Here is a 23,478-nt window from a genome sequence, read left to right as displayed (position 1 = left end):
AAGAATACATAACATTGAGAAGCATCGATTTCAACTGACAATCTACGACTTGAGACACCTTAAAAATTACTGATCGTCCTTCACCCTTAAAGATGAACCAATCAGGATACTGATTACCAGGTAGGTAAGAATCATCCCACCCAACATAATTCCATCCCTATATATATAGCATCAACACGGGAATCAACTAATAATGTGACCAAAAAAGGGGGGGGGGATTAGAGCATGGAAGTAATTGTTCGTGTTTATGCCTAACCTAACTAGTATTGAAATATACTACCTCCGGTCCTAATTATAAGAGCTAGTTGATTAATTTGAGTAGATTAAAAAATTTAGTTAAGTTAGTTATTTGTAATGATTAAGTGTTATCTTTTCTAAAATATCCTTACTAATCGAGTGTATTAGCCAGAATTATCATTATTAGAAGGACTTTTTTGGGAAAAAATATATAAATATAAGAGATAAAGTAGATTGGGGTTTTATATTTAGGATCAAAATAAAAGTTAAATAAAGTCTTATATTAAAGACTGGAGGTAGTACTTTGGTTATTTCCCAAAGCTCATGATGGGGTTTAAAAACGAAAGAAACAAACCTGCGAAATTTTCTCTTTCAGCGAGACTGCTTTGTCAGACACTCCTAGTTGAAGTAAAAGAAATGGAAGGGGGAATCTGGTGGCCTTGCAATAATGTGAAGTTGGTCATGGCAGCCCCCAGATGATGGATCCCGATTTGATTCCAATTCCATAAAATTTGTCTCATACAAGGCATTCAAAAGTCTTGCCATTTTCCCATGAAGTTGTAACGATGGTCGGCATCTCTCCCACAAACCTCGAAGCTTCACAAAATAGCCCAGAAATGGAGATAGGCCATGAACGCCACTATTTCATCTATCTGAGAATATGGAAGATATGCTTTGCTTAAGTTCTTTAATAGGGGGTTGGGGAATATTGTTATTACTAAGTGACGTCCAAGACCAAATGAGAGAAGGAAATATATCTTGTGCTCTTCCTTCATGGCCAGGGAAAGATACATATCCAGCTTTAAGGATATCAAGCAAACTCAGATCTCTAGTTGTCATGATTACTAGGACAAAACCATTCATGACTACTTCCACATAAAGTGTTCATTAATTGATCGACACTGTCCACATCATCCCATGCATATAATGCTTTTATAGTTTTATGTTGGGAAATCTTCCCTGAACTATTCTTTTCCCTCTATCAGTGTCAGGTGGTATCCTGAAAATTTGCATTGTAGTGATATTAGATTTGAGTAGCTTTTTCAAGTTAACTTGGTCATTAGCATGCTTTGAATTATTTTCTCCTCTATTTGCAAGGATATTACTTGCTCTAAACTGATGACCAATTTTGTAAATGGCTCTGGCAACATTTGTTTTGCTAATGCCTCCCATCCCCCAAAGGCCTATGGTGAGAGCTTTTGTTGATCTCATTCTTAATTTTTTTGAAACATCCCCAACAATTTCCTTAACCAGCTGATTGTCATTCCTGTCAATATAAAATATCCGTGAAACAATAATAATCAGCGACACCATTAGAAATAAACCAACAAGACTTGTTTTAAAACACAAGAATTTTAATGGACTATTAAGAGTAAGAGATGGACTAAAATTAGCTGCTGGTTCCCCCCCCCCCCAAAACTAGTTTGAAGGTTTTTCTTCATGAGATTCTCTTTTTTCCCCCCTTCATTCATTTCAAGCCTAAATAGCCACGGAAATGAAGAATTTTTTTCGAGCAGACATGTCCAAGCATAATAGAAATTAAAGGGGTTAATCCAACAACGTGTCTGCAATTACTTTGCAATAAGTAAGTGGGGAAAATTACTGATATCTTGTGGAACTAAAGCCGGCAATATTGGCGGCTGCCGTGAGCGCCTCCTTCCACGGCAGCACCTGATCACTCCCAAACCTTTGTTCATGTTGTTCCATTGCTTTACCATATCTGCCTCTCTGATGGCGAACATCAGATGAACATACGTCATAGAATATGGAAATAACCAGCCGAGCTAGACGTCTACGACACTCCATTATTTTCAGCAGTTCATCCAGACACCACCTAGAAAAAGCATAGTCCGGAGAGAAAGTAACTAACGCAATTCGTGATCTTTCAATTGCTTGCAATAATGACGCAGAGATATCTTCTCCCTTTTCAATCCCTCCATCGTCCATGAAAGTACGGATTTTTGAACTTGTTAGACCGTCATGAAGATGGGAAATGAAACCGCGACGAGTGTCTTCGCCTCTGAAACTTAAGAAGACATGGTGAGTGCAGGAGGAGGAGGAAGAAGCCATAGCTTGTCGACCGAATCAGGCAGGAGGGCAATAACACGCTTTAATGGATCACAATTTCACAATAGCCAAGGCCATGTTTATGCCTGCGATGAGTAGTCGTCCTCACTCCTCAGTCCTGTTCGGTATTTTACTTTTGGCCCGTGAAAAGGTTGAGAAATTCTTAATTATCGCAAACACTACGCACCAATTCATCTTGGGGGTGCTAAGCTAGAAACAATTAAAAAAAAAAAACTTTCATTCAGAGTTTGGATTAGCCCTGTCTCTTAATTTGATCATAATTGTTGCCCTGGCTCGCGGAGTTTGGATTAGCAATAAAGAAGTGATTTTGTATTGCACTAAAAAAAAAAAAAAGAGCTTGTTTGGTATAACGTTAAAAAGTCTCAAGAGCTTGGACAAAAATATTTGGATCTTCTACATGACTTTTCAATATATCATTCAAAAATATTTACGTCAAATTAAAATTCTATGAAAAGTCTATCAAACTATAAACTACATTATATTAATTAACTTTTATCCTAATTTTATTTTACAAAAACTGAGCTATTTTTGCCAATATTAATTCACATAAAATAGTATAAACAATTATTTTATAATCCTTCCGGTCTTTTTTATAAAATCTTTTTAACCGATTAAGATTGGCTAAAAACTATAAGGTACATCTAGAAAAAATGTTTTCTCATTTTTTTCTCAATTACTCCCTTTGGTCCTCATTATAAGGTACATCTAGAAGAAATTTTTTTCCTAAATATAAGGTATTAATCAAGTCATTAATTACTACTTTTTAATTTTATCTTTGTTAATAATAATAAGGTTTAGTGTCGAAAAGATCATTGAATTCCTTGTTTATCTATCTACATGATTTAAGTTGGAGATAGTTTTTAAAAAAGTTATCAATACTAAAGGGGTAAAAAAGAAAAAAAAAATACTAGTAAAGAGATTTTTTTTAAAAAAAGAATGTAGTATGTGAAAAAATGAGGAAAAAAATAAAAAAAATTAATTAGAGAGAAAGTTAATAAAAACCCATTTAATGTTTAGAAATCTTTAAACAAGATCATATAAAAAGCACTAAATAAATTCAAAATTTAAAATTTTAGACCAGAGGAAGTAGTGGTTGCTAGTAATAGGGGTGTTTAAATTATCTCATTCCGATGGGTCCGTCCCGGTCCCGATCACCTTGGGACAGGATGGGATGGGAAAAAAAATTTCGAGATGGGACAAATCCAGGACAGAACAAAATACTATACGGGACTGGGTTATATATAATTAAAAAAGATTTGCAAATAAATAAAATACAAAGAAAATTACAGATGCCCTGTTACCATTCCTTTTCTATCTCCCTCTCGGCAGTCTCCAGACCCACTCCTCACTCCTGCGACTCCTTCTCGCCAGCTCTGCCCTATTTTTTCTAATACCATTCGGCCATTCCTGTCCAGATCTCGTCCTCTCGTGAATTCTCCAGCCTCCAGATTTCGTCACTGTCCGAAGTCCTCCTCGCCAGCCCGTGACTCTCCCAGCCGCGACATCGTAGTTGGTCTGCCATTTTCTTGGGCCAGCTCTGATCTGAGTCATTCATCACCGTGAAAGCCCTCCTTAATCTCTCTGCGAGACTCTCGTTTTGTCACTCTCCCCCTTCGCGTCGAAACTCATAATAATCAGCACCAGAGGCGCATTTTTCTGTAGAAATGATCATCGAAAGTGCAAGTAATAATCTCCGGCAGCTCTGAATTCCTTCCTACGGCTTCGCTCTGTTGATTCTCTGATTGCGACGTTTGCCTCCTCAGTCACCCCGCGTCTCCGACGCAGCTCTGATTAGTCCGTGAGCGTGGGCTCGACCTGGTAGTTTCCTTTGAACTTTGATTTGATTTGATTCGATTCTTCCATGTTCCAAAAAAAAAACAAAAGAATGGACCAATTAGGAAATTATTTAAATGAAGATCTGGGGAGGGAATTCAACAGGAATGGACTCTACTCAGTTTAATTAGTTTTTATTTAACTCGAAACATTCAGTGTGCAGGGGTTCAATTAGAGGATGGATATACGTTTTACGGTAGGCTTAGGCCCAAAAAAAGTCAAGAAGAAATTTAAAACAGACCCAATAAAAAAATAAAGCCCAAAACCTAAAAGGAAGAAAAGAAAGAAAAGGATAGAACGAGACAAGGGACAAAAGTCTTGTGCCGTTCTTGTTCATTGGGACAGAATCGGGACGGGACACGGGACAAAAGTCCTGTCCGGTCTCTGTTCATCGGGTCGGGCTTGTCCCGATCCCATCCCGTCCCGTCCCATGAACACTCCTGCCTAGTAATAATAAATTTCTCCATGCGATCTCTCCTCTCTCCCACACACACACACACTCTCTCTCTCCCCGTGTGTTTTTTTTTTTTGCAATGACAAGGCAAGTTAAGTTTGGAGAAACAACCCAGACGGACAATGCATTAGCGTTGAAATGAAAATCCCGAAAAGCTACTGAAAAGGCTATTTTTATATAGGTTAACAAAATTCTTCTTAATACAATCTCTAATTTTTAATATAAGATCTTATTTAATTTTTATTTTGATTTTAAATGTAAAATCTCAATTGATTTTGTCTATCATATTTATCTATTTTTTTTAAAATAGTCTTTCTAATAATGATAGTTTTAGCTAATAAAATTAATTAGTAAGAATATTTTAAGAAAAATAACATCTATTTATGATAAATAACTAATTTAATTTATTTTTTAATCTACTTAATTTAATCAATTAGTTCTTGTATTTAGAGTTGAAGGTAATATTTATATCTTATAAAAAGTAAAATTATTTTTACAAAATTAATTCAAATACACGACTAGCACCTCAATGTGAAAACTCCCCCGAGCTCGAAGAACTTCCCAAGGGTCTTCTGACACCAAATTAATCCTACTTTTACATGTGGAGATGCACCCTTGTACCTCCAAACGTGATCCCAAAGTCTGCGTCCCCGCTGTCCTTACTCCTTACCTCTACCTCTAACCCTATTTACTATGCGGCAGTCAAATTTTCCACGCATGCCGATAAAGGACGACGCGGACATTACTGGGTGATCACTCTTTCTTTGATATAGGGTGGCACTTGGACTCTTATAAATGAGTCGTACTTCCTTCTTCATTGTAGCGTCGCCAGCTGCAGTTAAATTGCCAAATTTATTTGAAAAATCAAATTGAATTTCTTAAATTTTATTATATTCACAATCATAAACATATCTTGGAAAATTTCAAAAATATTATGACCCTCTTTCGCGGTAGAAATTCTCTATAAATAAGTTTCACGTTAGTTGAGGCAAAACTCTTTTTAAGCGCTCGTCTCATATTCTGTAAGTCACTATTAAAAAACAGTTTATAAATTACTTATAAGCTATTCCAAAACTACCCTATATCAATTTTTTCTTGAAATAAAAAATAGCTATATATAACACTTTAAAATATTTTTTTCTCATATTCAATGTTTTAAAATTAATTTTGATACAATTTTATTCTTAAAGTTATTAAAATAGAGGAATTTCATCCAAATCCAACAGTTAGGGTATGTTTGGTATGAGGGAAGTGAAGGGAAAGGGAGGGGAGGAAAAATTTTAATGAGCTTATTTTAAAAAATTAAAGAAGTGGGGTTATCAGATTTTGAAAAGGGAAAAATCTAAGATAAAAGAGTAATTAAAATTAATCAAAAAATTTTAACCCCATTTTTTTAATTTTTTAAAATGAGCTTATCAAAAATTTCCTCCTCTTCCTTTCCCTCCGTCTCCCTCATACGAAACAGACCCTTAAGCAACGTCGTTAAAAGTATTTACAACTGGGCATTCGAGCGCTGCCACGTAATCAAGCGTTCACCCTTGATGGCATTATTACCCCGCCGCCGAACTCCATTGAAGTTTGAAGTAACAATCCCCACCTGCGTCCCCCATTTGCGAGAAGATTGGGCTGCGAGGAAGGAAGGATCAGAGATGAATCTGTTGGAGGTGGCGGTCGGTAATGGGACACAACGCCCCGACAAAATCGACGCTGTCCTCAGAATAATATGTTATTACCAGCGATACTAAATATAAGAACTTACTAAATAATTTGAATAGATTAAAAAAATACGTTAAGTTAGTTATTTATAATATATATATTGTTTTTTCTAAAATATTTTTGATAATCAAGTGTATTGGCTATAACTATCATTATTAGAAAGATTATCTTAAAATATATATATATATATGAGAGACAAAATAAACTAAGATCTTATATTGAGGACCAAAATAAAAATCAAACAAAATCATACTATAGGATTGATAGTACTATTATTAGCAAGGAGGCGTCTGTCATATGATAAAATCTAATAATCCTGCTGGATTTAGGTTGCCAAAGCATGAGTCTGATGGTCTCCCACCATTGTTCTCATTTCTTCGTTGCTTTAATTTAATACCTTCCATATAGCTGTGCGCATGAGGTTTTGAGTTCTAGTCTGAATGCTGAGGAAGAAAATTAAAACAAAGGAACGCGTGAATGTTGAGATGTGCCTCGAAGATATTCTCTTTTTTTTTTTTTTGGGGCCTGGACGAAGGTATTCTAATTGAAAAACAGTTTTATTAAACATCGTAGGTTTGTGTCTAGAGCTGGTTGAGCTAAAGTGGACATTTTTAAGCTCATCGCAGAAGCAATACCCCAAGACAAAGTATCTCCACTAACCATGTCTTATGAATGATATATGCTATTCTAATTCTTAATAATGACCTAATTATTGAGTTGATTTTAATATTAAATATAAAACATATTTTTCATATTTATCAATTTTTTCTAAATTATCTCTGTAGATATTTCCTCAACTTTAATCAAGTAGAAGAGGAACAGAGGATATTAGAAGATAATTGTGGTATTTTAGAAAAAACATGTCATATTTTTATAATTAACTAACTTATTTAATTTTTTTAATCTAATTAAATTAATTAAAGAGGTTTTATATTAAAGATAAGTAAAGTATATATATATATAACGAAAGTAGGATGAAGTAATATTTAATCACTTCATGTACAGGTAATGATTATGCTCTGTTTACCTTTGTTTTCCAAGAAAAAAACAGAGGTGAGCATAAATACAAAGCTCTTACACGGAACCTTGTTGGTGGAGAAAGAGAACCCAAGCAAGAATAGCCCCTTGGTGGAAACTGGAAAGTTACCTTTAGAGAACAGCAACCCAAAAAACAGAAGAAGATCACTTCCTCTTCGACAGTCATGATGCATCATGCATGTTTCGCGTCGCCTATCTCTTTGCACCCCACGGCAAGCTTCGCCTGCACACCAGTGATTTCGGTCTGCCGACTTCTAATTAGTTTTAATCATTTTTAGTCACAAATATATCATGTTTTCATTGGAAGAAAGAACTAACCACCTTGTATTTCTCGGGTTGCATTTTGCTCTTCTAGCAAAAGGAAGACGGTCGGGGCTGTTCTCGCTTTAACGGAGTCAGGTGGCGATGTAATAATGCAACGAAGGATGTATGCTTTGAATCCGTGGCAGCGTTCAAATACCCAGGTGTAAATATTTTTAAGGGACGTTGCTAGGCTGTTTGATTTGGATGAAATTGCTGCATTTTAATATCTCATAAACTAGTTAATTAATTTGAATAGATTAAAAAAAATTAGTTATTTTAGTTATTTGTAGTAAATATATAGTTTTTTTTTAAATATCCTTATTGATCAAGTGTATTAACTATAATTATTATTTGATGAAGCCTTCTAACATGTGCAACTGTTACAAGGACTACTCTAAAAAAAATGAGAGACAAGTGGATTGAGATCTTATATTTAGAATCAAAATAAAAATCAAATTAGTTCTTATATTAAGGACTAGAGGTGGTAATAACTTTAACAGTAAAATTGCACTGCAAATAATTTTATAACATTGGGTGCGCTTAAAAAAATATTTCAAGATACTGGCAACACTTTAACCCAAATATTTATGAGTGGCTATGCCGTAAGTGAAAGAAAATTAGCAAACTAATGATGTCTTGTTGAATCTCATTGGTTTGCTGCTGCTTGAAGCTCTTGAGGTGAAGTCTTTTCTTTCCAACTGTTGAGAGATGAAAAGCTTTAATCTCATGGATAATAATTCATATCAATGGATCCAATATAATGAAGCGCGAAGACATTCAAGTGAAAAATCTCACCCTGTTAAATACTTTTGCTGTCAGGAAAAAGCCTACAAGGATAAATCATAAAGACATGTGTGCAAAGCAAATTTAATTAATAGTTTGCCTTTTGACTCGTAATAGTGATCATTTATTCTTTTTTAAAAAGTGCCTTATAATAAAAATTGGAGTAGCATATCTCATGGCAAGACAGATTTCTCAAGGTTTGTTTGGATTAATATTGATAAAAGTGATTTTTATCCCACCTGTTTTTTACACACTGAAGTTGGGGTAAAAATTAGTTAGTGTCAGATATGAAAAAATTAATTAGCATCATGTTGATTTATGTTTGAATAAAATTTTTATAAAAAAATCTCGCAGATTTTTTTATGCGTCTGCCTCGCTTGGACCTTATCATCTATTTTATCCACATTTTTTTCCTTTATTAATTGATTCTAAGAAAAACGCCCCTCAGTTCGCTTCTCCCTAAAAGTAAATAATTTTATTTTGATGAACTATTTTATTTTTATTTCCATCTCCTTTGATACAAGGCATGATATAATAAAGAAAAAAAAAGAAAGAAAGGGTTAATCGACTTTTTTATCCTTGATACGCATGATATAATAGTAATGAGTGTCAAATTATAAAGAAAGAAGTTGGGAAAGAAACCTTTAAATTTTCCGGCCTAAAAGAACTTTTGATTTGAAAAATATGCCTTACCAGTCCTCTTATATTTTGAAGTAAATATCAATGTAAAACACAAATTTTATAATAAATTATAGGTAAAATTTCACATAATCCTTTTAAAAATGTATGGATGATATTTTCAGAACCCTATGTAAAATTGTAAAACGAAATCTTGACGGAAGTGAGATATTATTTGTGAAGGTGAGTAAGAAGATATCATCTTATCATGAGTGAAACCTCAAACAGCCTTGAACCCGTTCGCCTTTCTTCTTCCTTCATCCCACAGAGACTTCCTTCCTCTGTTCGAAGAACTCTTTCCAGAAAAATAGAAAACCTTGTTGAGATAGATCATCTTCCTGAAGATGCTAGAGTTCAGGAAACAGATCTACGTCTTCTCAGTCCTTACAGTCTTTATCATCGTACCAACCGTGTCACCAGAATGTTAGAAACCTGATTTCCACCCGAAGACCTCATGTTAAAGAAGTAGTCCAGTCTACCAGACTAGAAAACTGTGGTCTTCCTGCCTCTTCCTCTGAACAATACGTCAATATTGATATACCTCAACCTTTGATCAATGAGTGGATAGCTCAAGGTTATACTCATCTCCATATTGGTGCTGTACGTCTTATCCTTACTCTCCATGGGAGAAAAGGAATCCCAGCTACTGCTAAGGTTGCTCTAGTCGATACTACCTATACTACCTACAGTAATGCTTTGATTGGTGCTGTATTGGCTACTCTTAGCAACGGCAGTGTCATCCTTACTATGGCTCCAGACTTCAACATCAAGCTTTCAGATCCAACCTTGACGGACAGACTAAAAATCCAAGTCCAGATAGTTGGAGCAGAGCAAGATCCCAGAGCTATTGCAGCAACTCTTCATCATCAAGTCATTTATAGACTCCAGAATCATGCTCTTGATCTTCATTTTCCAAACTCCACTAAAGATGCTCTTTATGTGGTTTCTGATAGAGCTGATGATACCTCCATCATCCAGATTCCTCGACAGATCCCAAAAGAGGAACTTGCTCAGTTGATGCCTCTTGAGTGGATCACCAACTATGAGAAACACTTTCATGGTGTTCAAAGGGATGTTCATACTTCTTCTCCTCCTGAGATAAAAAGACTTCCAGATGGCACAGTCAAAACTGTCTTCACCAAGCCTGGCCAGGAAGGTTCTTCTGTACCTTCTGGACGTATTTTGACCATCACTCCAGCCTATCTCCCATCTAAGCGAGACCCTCCAATTGCTTAGGTAGACCAGAATGCCAAGACATGTTATGTGTCTCACATAAATGGCCACTTCATTTGGGATCATGCACCAGAAGAATGTGATCCTGATTGTGAGTGTGATACACCTTACTGGTGGGAAGCATCAGACGATGAAGATGAAGCTGGATGGTCTTACCCCATCAGATATGCCATAAAAAAGAAGAAAAAAAGAGAAGAATACATCCCCTTGTTCCCACAGCCATTACCATCATCACCATGATGATGATGATCATGGTCCTAAGCAGAAAGCTAGAAACTGGAAGGCTCCTGTCCCTACTGTTCCTTCTAACAGATTATCTCTATATGATCTGCTTAAGGAAACAGGTCACGAAAATCTCCTCCCTAAACAGAAGCCAGATCCAGTGATTCCTGTCATCCAACAATCCATCTCGTGTATAGCAATGATGGATCCGTATGAGCAGGATTTTCCTCCTCTTGAAAGAAGAACCAACAGAGAAACAAAGGTTACAGCAAGACCTTTCTCTGTTCCGACAGAAATCTCTCCTACTGGTGAAGCTAGACCAGTCTCAGCAGCAGAAGAAGTTCTTAACTGGCAGACCCAGAATGCGATCGGCCAAAATAGAACTCTGACAAAGATTGATTCAAAGCTTGACCTGCTGACTCTTAGAACTGATACTCTGACGAGCAGGCTTGACCAAGTCTCTGATCAAGTCAAACAGCTTTATATGACTCTAACTTCTCAGGCTTATCAACTGGATGCAGATCTGAAGAGATTTATCGAAAAAGGATACATTGGACCAGAGTTTACCAGGAAAGAGCAAGAACTGTTACAAATCCGAAAGGATTTACAAAGAATCGAGTCAGACATCACTAAAGATCATTCACAAACCATCTATGACCCTTATCCATCTTACCCCTCTAGTTTTCAACTCCCCACATATCCAGCATCACCTCCTTCTTATCCCAGAGAATCTGATTACAGCAAGGTTTTCAAAATGTCTTATCCTATTTTAAGACAATTGAGAAAACCCCGACAACCAACTCTTTCACCCATCCAACCAAACCCTCCTCCCAAACCTCCAGTACGACCACCTCATTTCCCTTCATCTGAAAGACTTTTCTACCCATCATCCTCATACACTAAACCTATTGAACCAACACCATCCTCTCAAGGAGTTGTAATAAGAACTCCACCATCATCTCCACCAAAACAAACTTCTCTTCCAGATAAAGAAAAGGGAAAAGAAGTTGCTGATCCAAACAAAACCATAGCCACTTTCCAATCTGTGGATAAAGATCAGTCATCAACAGATGGAACCTCTGAACCTGAGTCTGATTCCTCTATTGAATACAGTTCTGATTCTGAGGCATATCATGCTGATATTTCTAAGGTAGCAATGGTCCAACCAGATCCTACAGTTGAAGATCCTATTGATGAGGAACCATCTATTCCTCACATACCTGAGCCAAGAAGAGCAGACTATAAACCTACTACAGGTCCATGGTTCACTTTTGATGATCTCCCTCCGGAAAAATGGAGAGATAGACTCCATGAGTTCGGAGCATGGATTGACCTGCAGCTTGCCAGGCATGATGCAACTCTTGAGGAAGTTCTTACAGAATTTCTCTCAAGACTAACAGGAACATTAAGAGAATGGTATCAAAGTCTCAGTGATTATCAAAAGATGGCAGCAGCTAGAGTTGATAATGCATGAACTCTTCTGGGACTCATTCACAAGGAATTTATTGGTGATTTCCAGATCATTGACAAAAGGTATCGCCAAGAATACTTTGAGATGAAATGCTGTTCTTTAGACAAAAGAGACTTGCAGAAACATTTCCAGAGAATGTCTGAAAAATACTATATGCTTGGAGGAGCTAATGATGTCAACCTCAGGCATACTTTTATTGCCTCTCTTCTAGATGAACTGCAACCAGAACTTCATAGAGCTATCAATGCACTCCATAGAAACATGGCTGACATTTCCATTGGAGAAATATATCAGTTGGCATTGGCAACTATGGATAAGCTCTGTGAACAACAGAAGTTCTTCAAAGGAATGCTGAAAGGACAGTCAAAGCTCAGGCATGCTTGCAAGAAACCACATCTGAAAATAAAGTGCAAGGATGATAAAGATTGCTCTTGTTCTACCAAGAGAAAATCTCACTATCGTCGATTCAGATATCCAAAGGGTTCTTACTCCAGGAGAAGATCCAGAAAGCCTTTCCTGAGATACTTCAGGAGGCGCAGACCTTACTCAAAGAAATCTGACAGGTGCTACATATGCAAGAAAAAGGGGCATTTTGCAAAAAATTGTCCTAACAAGACAAGAAAGGATGTTAAAATGCTAGAACACTTGCAGACTGTTCTCATGATCAATGAAGATGAAGATGTAGAATCCGTGATCGAAGAACAAGATGCTCAGGATGAAGAGACACAATATATTCTTCCTTACTCTGAAGATGAGGAAACTGATTCTGAATCCTTTTTTCAAGAAGATGATAGTCCTTAAGGGTATTTATATTCCCTTGAACAGCCTGTGCATCCGTCTCCTTTCCTTAGTTCCGTAGCTTCTCAGCCAGAACACAACAAAATCACTCCTAAGCCAAATGTCAAAATTCATATCCTTCCAGGAAGATATGAAAAGCCAATTCCTGTTATTGCTTTTATTGATACTGGAGCATGCAGAACCATCATGAATCCTGATATTCTTCCCCCTGAAGCATGGATCCCTTGTGATCAACTTTTCCTTACTGCTGATTCAAAGCCCTTCAAGATTGAATGGATAACTCGCAGGAAGATTGGTATTCAATTCTTTCCAGGATGTGTTCTATGGATGAAAGTTCTTGGTAGTGATCTCCCTGGAAAAGACATTCTTATTGGATTTGATGCTTATAATCATACTAGGAATCTTCAAGTCCTGCCTAAAGGAATTAGATATAAAAATTTCTTTAGTGCATATACTAAAGTTCCTAATCTCTTTGAGATCCAACAGGCACCACCAGGATATGAAGATATTCGAGATCATCTTCTCAAGTTTTGTGCTGATAATCATCAACAGTTCTCTCATCCATTTCCATTTTGGAAAAACCAAGAGTTTTTCATAAAACTCCCCTTCAAGAAGAATGAAGACATCAGCCCCACAAAAGCCTCTCATCCAGGAATGAATCCAGAAGATCTCAAGCTCGCTAAAGAGGAATGTGCTGCACTTCTCAAACAAGGCCTTATTGAACCAACAAAATCTAATTGGGCTTGCCAGGCATTCTATGTTGAAAAAAGATCAGAAATCAAAAGAGGGAAGAAAAGGTTAGTCATTGACTATAAGCCTCTTAATATTTTCCTTCAGGATGACAAATTCCCCTTACCAAAGCCCAGTTCACTTACAGTCCATCTTAGAGATGCAAAAATCTTTTCCAAGTTTGATCTTAAAGCAGGATTTTGGCAATTGGGCATCCACCCAGAAGATCGACCCAAAACTGCTTTCTGTATTCCAAACGCCCAATACCAATGGACTGTCATGCCATTTGGGCTTAAGGTCGCCCCATCACTGTTCCAAAAGGCCATGACCAGACTCTTTGAACCTATGCTTGATAACCTCCTCATTTACATTGATGACCTTTTACTTTTCTCAAAAGATGAGGATTCCCATAAACTTTTATTAACCCAGTTCGGGGAAATAATTGAAAAATATGGGATTATGTTGTCGGCAAAGAAAGGAGAAATAGGTGTCAACAGCATAGAATTTCTTGGAATGCATTTTGAAAATGGTCAGTATTATCCTGGACCACACATTGCAGAAGAATTACTCAAATTCCCAGACGATAATCTCACCGCAAAGCAAATCCAACAATTTCTGGGGATTATTAATTATCTTCGGGATTTTATCCCTCATGTGTCAAATCATACCAGCCAGCTGTCCAAACTTCTCAAAAAGAATCCTCCCGCGTGGGGGACAAAGCAGACCTCAGCTGTCAAGACTCTTAAAAGAATTGCACAGCAACCACCTCCTTTAAAGATTCCTGACAGAGGGTTACGAATCCTCCAGACTGATGCTAGTGATGACTTTTGGGGAGCTGTCTTAATTGAAGAGATAGATGGAAAGAGATTTTACTGTGGACATGCAAGCGGACAATTCAAGGAGTCAGAAAAGCATTATCATGCTACCTACAAGGAGATCCTTGCAGTCAAAAGAGGAATCGAGAAGTTCAGCTTCCACCTCAGTCCTTATCAATTCAGAGTAGAAATGGACAATACGTCTTTTCCCAGAATGCTTAACCCCAAGGGAAAGATTTTGCCAGACAGCCAGTTACTCCGATGGAAAGACTGGTTCTCTCGCTATAAATTCTCCGTTCATCATCTCAAAGGACACCAGAACATCATAGCAGATTTCCTCACAAGACCTCAGAAAGTTTCCCAGCCTCCAAAACTCCTGTCACTCTCCAGACCTCAACCTCTTTTCATCCTAACCATCTCTGAACCAGAAATGCCTCACAGAATGAGAGCCACCATTTTCCCTCCTGGATCCCGTCCTGAATCTCCAGCAGATGTCCAAAACCTTGCCAGAAGTACTATGTTCTACTGGCTCCACCGTGTTTTTGTAGATACCGGAATCCACCCTTATCCTCAGCACTTTGATGCCGATGCTCCTTACCTCACTGTTCCCATCATCAAAGGACCCATACCAGAGGAACTTTTATGGTACATCTGGTCTGTCTCAGCCAATTATACCTGTGCCATAGCCTTCTCAGCTGTAGTCGTCCATGACCACCTAAATGACTTCAGGAATGGAAATTCTCCTCTTACCACACTCTTTGAGATGCTTGCTCCTCTTCCCTACTGGAGAGGAAAACTTTGGAAAATTCTCAAGGAACATAATATTTGGGACTTACCAACTCCCAAACAAAAAAGATTTTTCTGTCTGTATACCTTTTTCAGGAACTATAGTATAAGTGCTAACCAGAGGCTCTACACAGACAACCGTCTGATCCTCCAAGTCACCACTCCCTCATGGCCAAAAAAGGAAGCATTACTAATGGAAAAAATTGGGAAAACATTAACTGCACTTAACCAGCCTGACACAGGAGAAGACACTTCATGTCTATCTCTTGGACCTTTCCCTCCTATCTCACCATCAGCCAGCAGCACAACACTTGAAGAATTCCAAAGAGATTTCATCATGAGTGCTGTCAGACCTCCACCAAATAGGTCACAGGTCCCTCCACAGACAGAAGCCTCTGAAGACCCTTATGAAGAAGACTCTCAGATCCAACTCACTCAGCCTGAAGGACTCTATCTCCCTCAGCCAAGTTTCCAGCCACAACTCCCATTCCTTGCAGGGGAATCCCAGGACCCTAACCAAGAAGACCCTGATCCACAGCTCGAAGACTACTACTACTCAAGGAGCTCAAGGAGACACTATGACTCAGATGACCCTGACCCAGAAGGCATCATGAACCTATCCCCTAGCCATGAGCCTATCTATAAAGACTAGGGAACATCATTATCAGAAAATCTCCTTTTGGGATACTCTGAAGATAAAGCGGGACCCGCCAGAATCCTACTTTATGTCGCTATCTACTTTTACTTTATTAAAGTAGTTTGTCCTGTAGTCTATTTCGTCCTCTTGTAATAAGTGGAGTAGTTGCCATTATTAGGTGTCATTATAAGAGTAGTTGGTAGTTAGTAGTTGTGATTATTAAATGTCAAGTCATAATGACGTCTACTATTACATCTACCCGTCATAATGAGGTGTACTATTAGGACTTTGTCATTTAGTGACCCCGAGTGTCTATATAAACCCCACTCTGCCATCAGTTACAGGCAGAAGGAGTTGTATCGACTTCCTTGTATAATACTAGTGTGCTTTCCTCATGAGTTCTCTCTAAATTTCTCTCTTCTTCTGAAAGCCTCACTTATGATATCTTTCTTCTGTCGTCAGAGATTCTAAGTATGCTCTGCACTTGCCTCTTTAAGAGGATCCTGTGCATCAGAAAATAGAATCTGACCACGATCCATGAAGGAGTGTTTAGTGACAATCTTTCCAGTTATCCTAGATCTGGTATTAGCTGGCTCAGAGCCACTCGGGGGTGTTAGCTGCACCGGACCAAGCTAACATAGTCTGATATTCAAGGCTTTAGTCCAGGTAAGGCCACTCATTCTCAACTCATCAACGGGCCACGTTAGGACTCTCAGCTTTGAATACCAGATCTAGGATAACTGGAAAGATTGTCACTAAACACTCCTTCATGGATCGTGGTCAGATTCTATTTTCTGATGCACAGGATCCTCTTGTCTTGTGAGGAAATTTGCTATGATGTTCTGGTGACCTTTGAGATGATGGATGGGGGAAACTTTCTGAGGTCTCGTGAGGAAATCTGCTATGATGTTCTGGTGACCTTTGAGATGATGGATGGTGAATTTATAGCGAGAGAACCAGTCTTTCCACTTCCGTCAAGATTGTGCAGGCTCTGATACCACTCGGGGGTGTTAGCTGCACCGGACCAAGCTAACATAGTCTGATATTCAAGGCTTTAGTCCAGGTAAGGCCACTCACATATAACCTTGAAGATTGTGCATTAGGCCAATGCTTTGGATGAAGATCATTCGTGCGGATACTGATTATGGGTACTCGTTCAAGGAGCAGCACCTGTGATCTAAATTATCTCAAGTTCAATTTGACAAGTTATCCTTCTATTTAAGACCCTTTTAGAGGATCTTGGTATGCCTAAAAGCCCAACACATAACTCTTTTAAGATCATTATTTTGTTTACTATGTATTTCCACATATAGCTTGAAGTATGAAGAGACTAGTGCAAATAAAATTTAAGATAATTTGTAATTGATGGTTAGAAGTTATCTCAACTTCATTTTTGCGGTGTGTATGAAAAAAAAATATTGTTGGGAGGGATCCCCACTACGGCGCCTAACAGTATCTCGACAGATTAGTCTCTTACCGTTCGGGTGACAGGATACTCTAGGCAATTGAAAAAAAATTCTTCATTTTTGATTTGACACTTATTACTATTACATCATAGTACGTATCAAGGATCAAAAGGTCGACTAACGCTTCCTTTTATCTTCATTATATCATTCCTTGAACCAGATGGACAAGAAGGAAATAAATATAAAAGACTAGTACATTAGAATAAAATTATTTTACTCAGGCAAAAAAAAAAGAATAAAATTATTTTACGGAGAGATGAGGACGATGGGGCATTTTCCTAAGAGCAAGGAACAAAAACCCGGACCAGGAGCTAAACCAGTGCAAGCAGTGGGTCAAGGGTCACTGGTCAGACTGGGGTCAGACTGGTTATATTAAAATAATAAAATTTAATTCATAAAATTAAAATAGACCAAAAATCATAAATAATGATCACTTAAAATTACCATTAAGATCATTGGTATGGACTGAAATATCAATAGTTGAACGATTTTTACCCCTCCCAATTTTTGATATTTGATTTGCCATCCTCCAAATCCAGAAAAGAGAAACATGAATTCTGTAAAAAGCTAATTTTATATCCATAATTCCATATGCAAATGCAATATCCAGAATCAATTTAATCTAAAGCAATCAAAAGCTATATTATTTCAGTAACAAAATTTATCAAGTACTCTCCTCCTTTCCCAAATCTCTCAACAGCCAGAGAAAGACGGAACAAAGCAACTCTTTAATCCTAAAAACACAAACTAGCTAAGAGGGAAAGGTTTTGAGCTTACCCACAAGACCACAACTCAGTGCACGGACAAAAGGTGAAGCTTCCGTGAACAGCGAAGTCGAAGTAGAACATCAGTAAAGCTGAAGCATGGCGTCGGTGAGTTGCGACTTTCCGTGCAACTTGTGATGTGAGTTGCAACAAGGAAGAACGATGCCAATGAATAGTGAAGGCGAAGCAGGACATCAGCGATGAGGGAGACAGAAGACTTGCGACTAGGTGCCACTGTCAGTGAATGGCCGAACTAGGAGGTTCGTCGTCAGTGAAGCTATGGATTCTGTGGAGGGAAAGGCTAGAATCTAGGAGACGGAGCAAGGCGATTTGCGATTTTTGGGGAGGGGATTTCAGATCTAGGAAGGAAACTAGGGAAGACCGAAGACGAAGTTGGAGGATTTTGGGTTTTGGTTGAGAAATGGTCTCGTTTTGCACGTTGGCTCAGTGGAAAAAAATTAAACTGAGTAACCACCGATTCGGTGAGTACTCGGTTTAGCATCGGTTTTTGGTTTTTCCTGTTTGAACAGGTTTTTCACCAGTTCAACTATGCTCCGGTTTTTTAGGAAAACTAGAACAGACTGGTGACTGATTCACCGGTTTTCTGGTTGAACCAGACAGTCCGGTCTGGTTTTTTTTTTTCCCCTTGCCTAATAGTCAATTAATGAAAAAAAAATATAAACGAAAAATAATGAAAAGGAAAAGGTGGAGAAAAAATATATTCCTTCCAATTCAAAATATAAGATAAATTTTATCAAGAAATTAGTTAAAATCAATTTAAAATAATAAATATATAAGATATGTATTTTTGTTCCTAAATATACCCTTGTTATTAAATAGAATAAGTAAAAGATATAATAAAGAAATTAAAGAGAAAAAATATACGAGATAAAATTAAACAAAAACTCATTAAATATTTGAACAAAAATAAATATTATCTTATTATTTTATATTTTGAATAGGAGGGAGTATAATGAGGAGGTTAATGGAGGCATAAAAAAACTTGGGCCCAAAGTCCAAACGATAGTCTCCCTTCTGCACAGTACACAAGCGGCAGCCCCTTTCCATCTCTTTCACTACTCGTGGAACACGTGTCTCTAGGTTTGATTTCCCACTTTCGTACATCCAAAAACGTTGTCGTCTCTTACTGCCAAATCCTCCACAGAGAAATCGTGCTTTCGGCTCCAAATTCTGGGTCGTGCGTCTGATTTTAAGGGTGTGTTTGGATAAAACTAAACCGTGGTTTAGAAAAGTGATTCTGGAGAACAGATCCTAGGAAGAATAGGTTTTGGAAAGAATAGATTCTGGAAAGAATAAATTTTATGAAAAAGTGATTTTGAGAAGTGAGAGTGTTTGGATAGTTGTTATCAGAAGCACTTTTTATATATACAAATTACTAAATAAAGACATAAGTTAATATGATAATTACAAAAAAATAGATCTTATGATATATTTTAATTTGAAGGAATAAAATTGTTAATAATATATTTTTTATTAACATAATTAATAATACATAAGATAATATAATTAATAAATAATTAATATGTATATATATTTATAAAATATAAGATTAAATATGTTTATAAAAAAATATGTTTATAAAAAAAATAACAAAATACATATCCTATAGGCTCTCACACTTTCTTTTTTTTCTCCAAGAGCAAAAATTTTTTGCTTTTTCCAAAACCATGATTTTGGTTTTTAGGTGAGTGTTTGGGTCCCCAAACCATGGTTTGGGGTGTCACCCAAACACAGCCTAAATTTCTAACGGAGAAACAAACAAACAAAACAAAATAAAATAAAACGAGAATAGAAAGAAAAAATAGGTAACACAGAACAAAACAAAATAAAACCGAAACTCTTCTTTCATTAGAAAACTTTAAATTATTATTATTAATTTTTTTAAACTAAACTATCTCTATTTTCATTAATTTAAAAGTATTGTATTTGTGATGGTAACCCCTAAATTAATGCTCAAAATTAATTTATCGAATTAGCTCATATAAATCATTTAAGATCATTTATTCAGGTCATTCACAACTTTTGCTCACTAAATTTCATTTAACAACTAAAAAATCTACTCTTTCATTTTATTGATTGCTTTCCATAAAGGGCAAAGGCCTCGTAGTTTTAAGGATGGGCTAACCCACCTAATAAATTCTTGGGTCATTCTCAGCTACTAAGCTTTTATGTGAGAAATATAGGATATTATTATTAGGACGTACTATCTTGTCTGCTTGTTCAGCCTTGAGCTCTTGAAGAAGCTATTCTGTTTCACTTTTCTTTCTTATTTATTTGAATTATTATAATTCGTTGTGGATTCTGCGTCGTTTCATTCAACAGTTAAAATGCATCCAATCATTAAGGCTGTTTACGAGATAGGATGAGATTGGGACAATCTCGCCTTGAAGAACAGGGACAGGACGAGAAATCTATCCCATGTCTCGTCTCATCCCAATGTCAGATGGAGACGGGACGGGACGGAACCAAGACGTCCTTTTTTTTTTAGAAGAAAATATTTTTTGTTTTGTGGTTGGACTTATTATAATGGATTTTGGTTTTTTTCCCCTTCTATTTTTAGTTCTTTAGGTTTAGCACTTTTGAAAGCATCTTTTTGTTTTCTCTTTATTTCTTCCAGCTTCATCCTCTTAAACAGAAGTCCAAATAAATAATAATCAGTTATATAATAACTTCAAAATTCATTTTCACTATTCTAGAAATCATAAGCAACTATAAAAACTCTAAATAAATAATAACTATTCAATTACATATGTGCTAAAAGCTACAAATATGAATATTTTATATATCTATATATTATACATGCCTTAAACATTTTGTATCTTTAACATTTAATAATTATAATATGATAAAAAATATAAAAATATTATTATTAGGACAGGATTGGGATGGGACAATCCCGTCTCGTGTCCCATTCCGGCTCGTCCCGTCTGAAAAGTTTTTGGGACGGGTTCGTCTGATGCAAATATAGCTAGCATTGAGACAAACTAGGTGGGACGGGACTATTTTGAATAGTGCTAGTCATCATTAATGTAGGTTGTACGTAATGGACACAAAGGAAGCTGTGGGATACACATTCCCTTGGATGATGGGACTCTCAATTCAAGTGATTTCTTTCTTGCTGCTCATCTGTACAAGTGGAGAAGAAGGTTCGATACTTGAGTCCCTCCTCCGTGGTTGTGGGTTCCATGTCCAAAACTTCTTTTGGTTTCTTCTCATGAGGTTGGCCTTTTTAATAGTTTTTCATATCTACGACCTCGTTTGACTCCATTCTTCACAACTACTCAGGGTTTTATCTCTTCATATTTGTCTCTCAATCTCGGGTGAAAGGATATTTCTCACTGGAAAACATGTGCCTTTTAAATCAAGTGAGGTCTGTTGCTTTTTTGTTTAGATTCATTTAAGAGGAAAAAATTACTTTCGATGAGAACAGATAAAAAAATATATTAGCTTGAAAAAGCTTTCCAATTCTTTGTAAATTCACAAGGCATACTCCTCCAAGGCAACTTTTGTTGAACAGTGACAGAGTTTTAGTTTACACTTCCCTTAAAAAGGAGAGTTGATGTTAGTCATTGGAGTGTGAGTGTCATGTGCAGGAGAAATAGGATGCAGGAAGTCTGATGTGGGAAGAAGAAAGTAATTTGTTGGAGAATGAAGAACCATTTGAATTTGCCGCATTAGTATTTATGGCCTTATATTGGTATTCTTTATGTTGCTTACTAATTTGCAAGGGACTCTAACCACACTTATGTTTAAACAAATAGTACAACAGTACTTAATTATGCCTGTGGCAATTATGCCCATGGCTGCCTTTGTGATCCATCAAAACACTGAAACAGAGAGCAAACTCTACACATAACTATCTATCTTTGTGACCCTTTTATGTAAGGGCCATTCCTAGGCGTAATATTTGTTTTGACATTATCCTTTCAGTGTTCTGTGTAAATTTTTGCAGAACAAAGATTGAAATAAAGTCAACCTGTTGGAGTTGTAAAGTGAAACAAGAAGTCATTGATGAAGTTATTTGATACAGGAGTTATGTCAAAGGACCAAATGGAATCTTACTTATTGTTTGATTATGATACTCAAATATAAATTCAGGTTCCCTTCTTATAACAAAGTAAAAGTGCCTGCGTTATTCTTTTATCTTCCTGACAGGGCCCCCAACATGTGAAGCCACCTCATTACATTTAAACTGCAACTTATTTGAAATTTGTGGTGCAAGGGCAAGATTTCTGATTCTTCTGTGCTTTTCTTGAAAAAAAACTGTTTAAAGGATGATAAGTGCTGTTCAGAAACGTGTTTCTTGAAATTTATGGCTTGATCTCTGATTTTATATTCCATGTTTTTGGTAGACTTCAAATTGGTAACTCTGAAAATTTAAAAGATCTGAACTTCCAACATTCATATTGTATTAAGAGAGTTGATTTTCAAATTGCGATGTTGGAATGGAAAGCTTTTATCAGTCAATAGATAACTTAAAAACAACAATAATCTTTTCAAAGTCCAATTCACCCATCTGAATCTTCACACACAAACAGTCACACTACATTGTCGAGCATATCACAACAAATTTTGAAAGGGAAAATGACAGTTAGGATCAGCTTTGGCAGGATAATGACTGTTAATGACCCTGAAACTTGAAAATGCCAATTGAAGATCAAGGTCATATACTGATTAGGAAAATTCTAATTAAGAACCAAAATGCTCTAGCTGACTTGTAAAAATCTTGGCTGAAATCTGTAGCAATTGGCAGTTTTGAATTTTGGGCTCCTCAATTGTCATTATCTTGCTTAAAAAGGCCCGTAATCGTTATTTCCCTTTCTAAAAATTACAGCCTATAACAGAAGTACCGAGGCTATATTACAAACCGGGATCAATTTGTGCACCAATTATTTCAATAACCTGCGACGCTAAGAACCGTCATAAATCAGGTATGCTGCAATCTTCTTCACATGAAATTGAGGCTCAATACTTATAATAAGCTGTACGATATCACCAAGCTGTACGATAATACTTATAATAATCAACTGACAACCTATCACTTGTGGCACGTTCAAAATTACTGAGCACCCTTCACCCTTGAAGATGAACCAATCAGAATCCTGATCACCAGGTAGGAGAGAATCATCCCACTCACCATACTTCCATCCCTATATTGCATCAACACAGTAACCAAATAATAATGTCCCCAAAAACGAAAGAAAGGAGCAGAAATATTTGTTAGAGCATGAGGGAAGTAATTGTTCACGTTTCTCTTTATTATTGTCCGTAAACGAAACTGAAGCCTTTTCATTGTTATATCAACACACAAAACACACACACACACGCTAAGTATAGCTTAAAAAAATGAAAAAGAGATAAACCTGTAAAATTTTCTCTTTTAGCAACTCTGCTTTCTCGCACTCT

At 36.7% G+C, this 23,478-nt stretch overlaps 1 long non-coding RNA gene across 1 annotated transcript; it reads right to left on the bottom strand.

Moving 5' to 3' along the window:
• On the bottom strand, positions 1-23,472 carry LOC114723369 (uncharacterized). Its single transcript, XR_003738231.1, has 3 exons — positions 23,436-23,472; positions 23,108-23,222; positions 1-42 (listed from the first exon to the last, which is right to left on the bottom strand). It is a non-coding gene; the product is annotated as an uncharacterized LOC114723369 (long non-coding RNA).
• Between the last annotated feature and the right edge of the window lie 6 nt (positions 23,473-23,478).

The sequence above is a fragment of the Neltuma alba genome, unplaced genomic scaffold (assembly GCF_004799145.2).
Source record: "Neltuma alba isolate B1F8T4 unplaced genomic scaffold, ASM479914v2 tig00012135_pilon, whole genome shotgun sequence".
Lineage (NCBI taxonomy): Eukaryota > Viridiplantae > Streptophyta > Magnoliopsida > Fabales > Fabaceae > Neltuma > Neltuma alba.
Note: the sequence above shows the minus strand (reverse complement) of the source record. Positions and strands in the feature narration are given on the sequence as shown.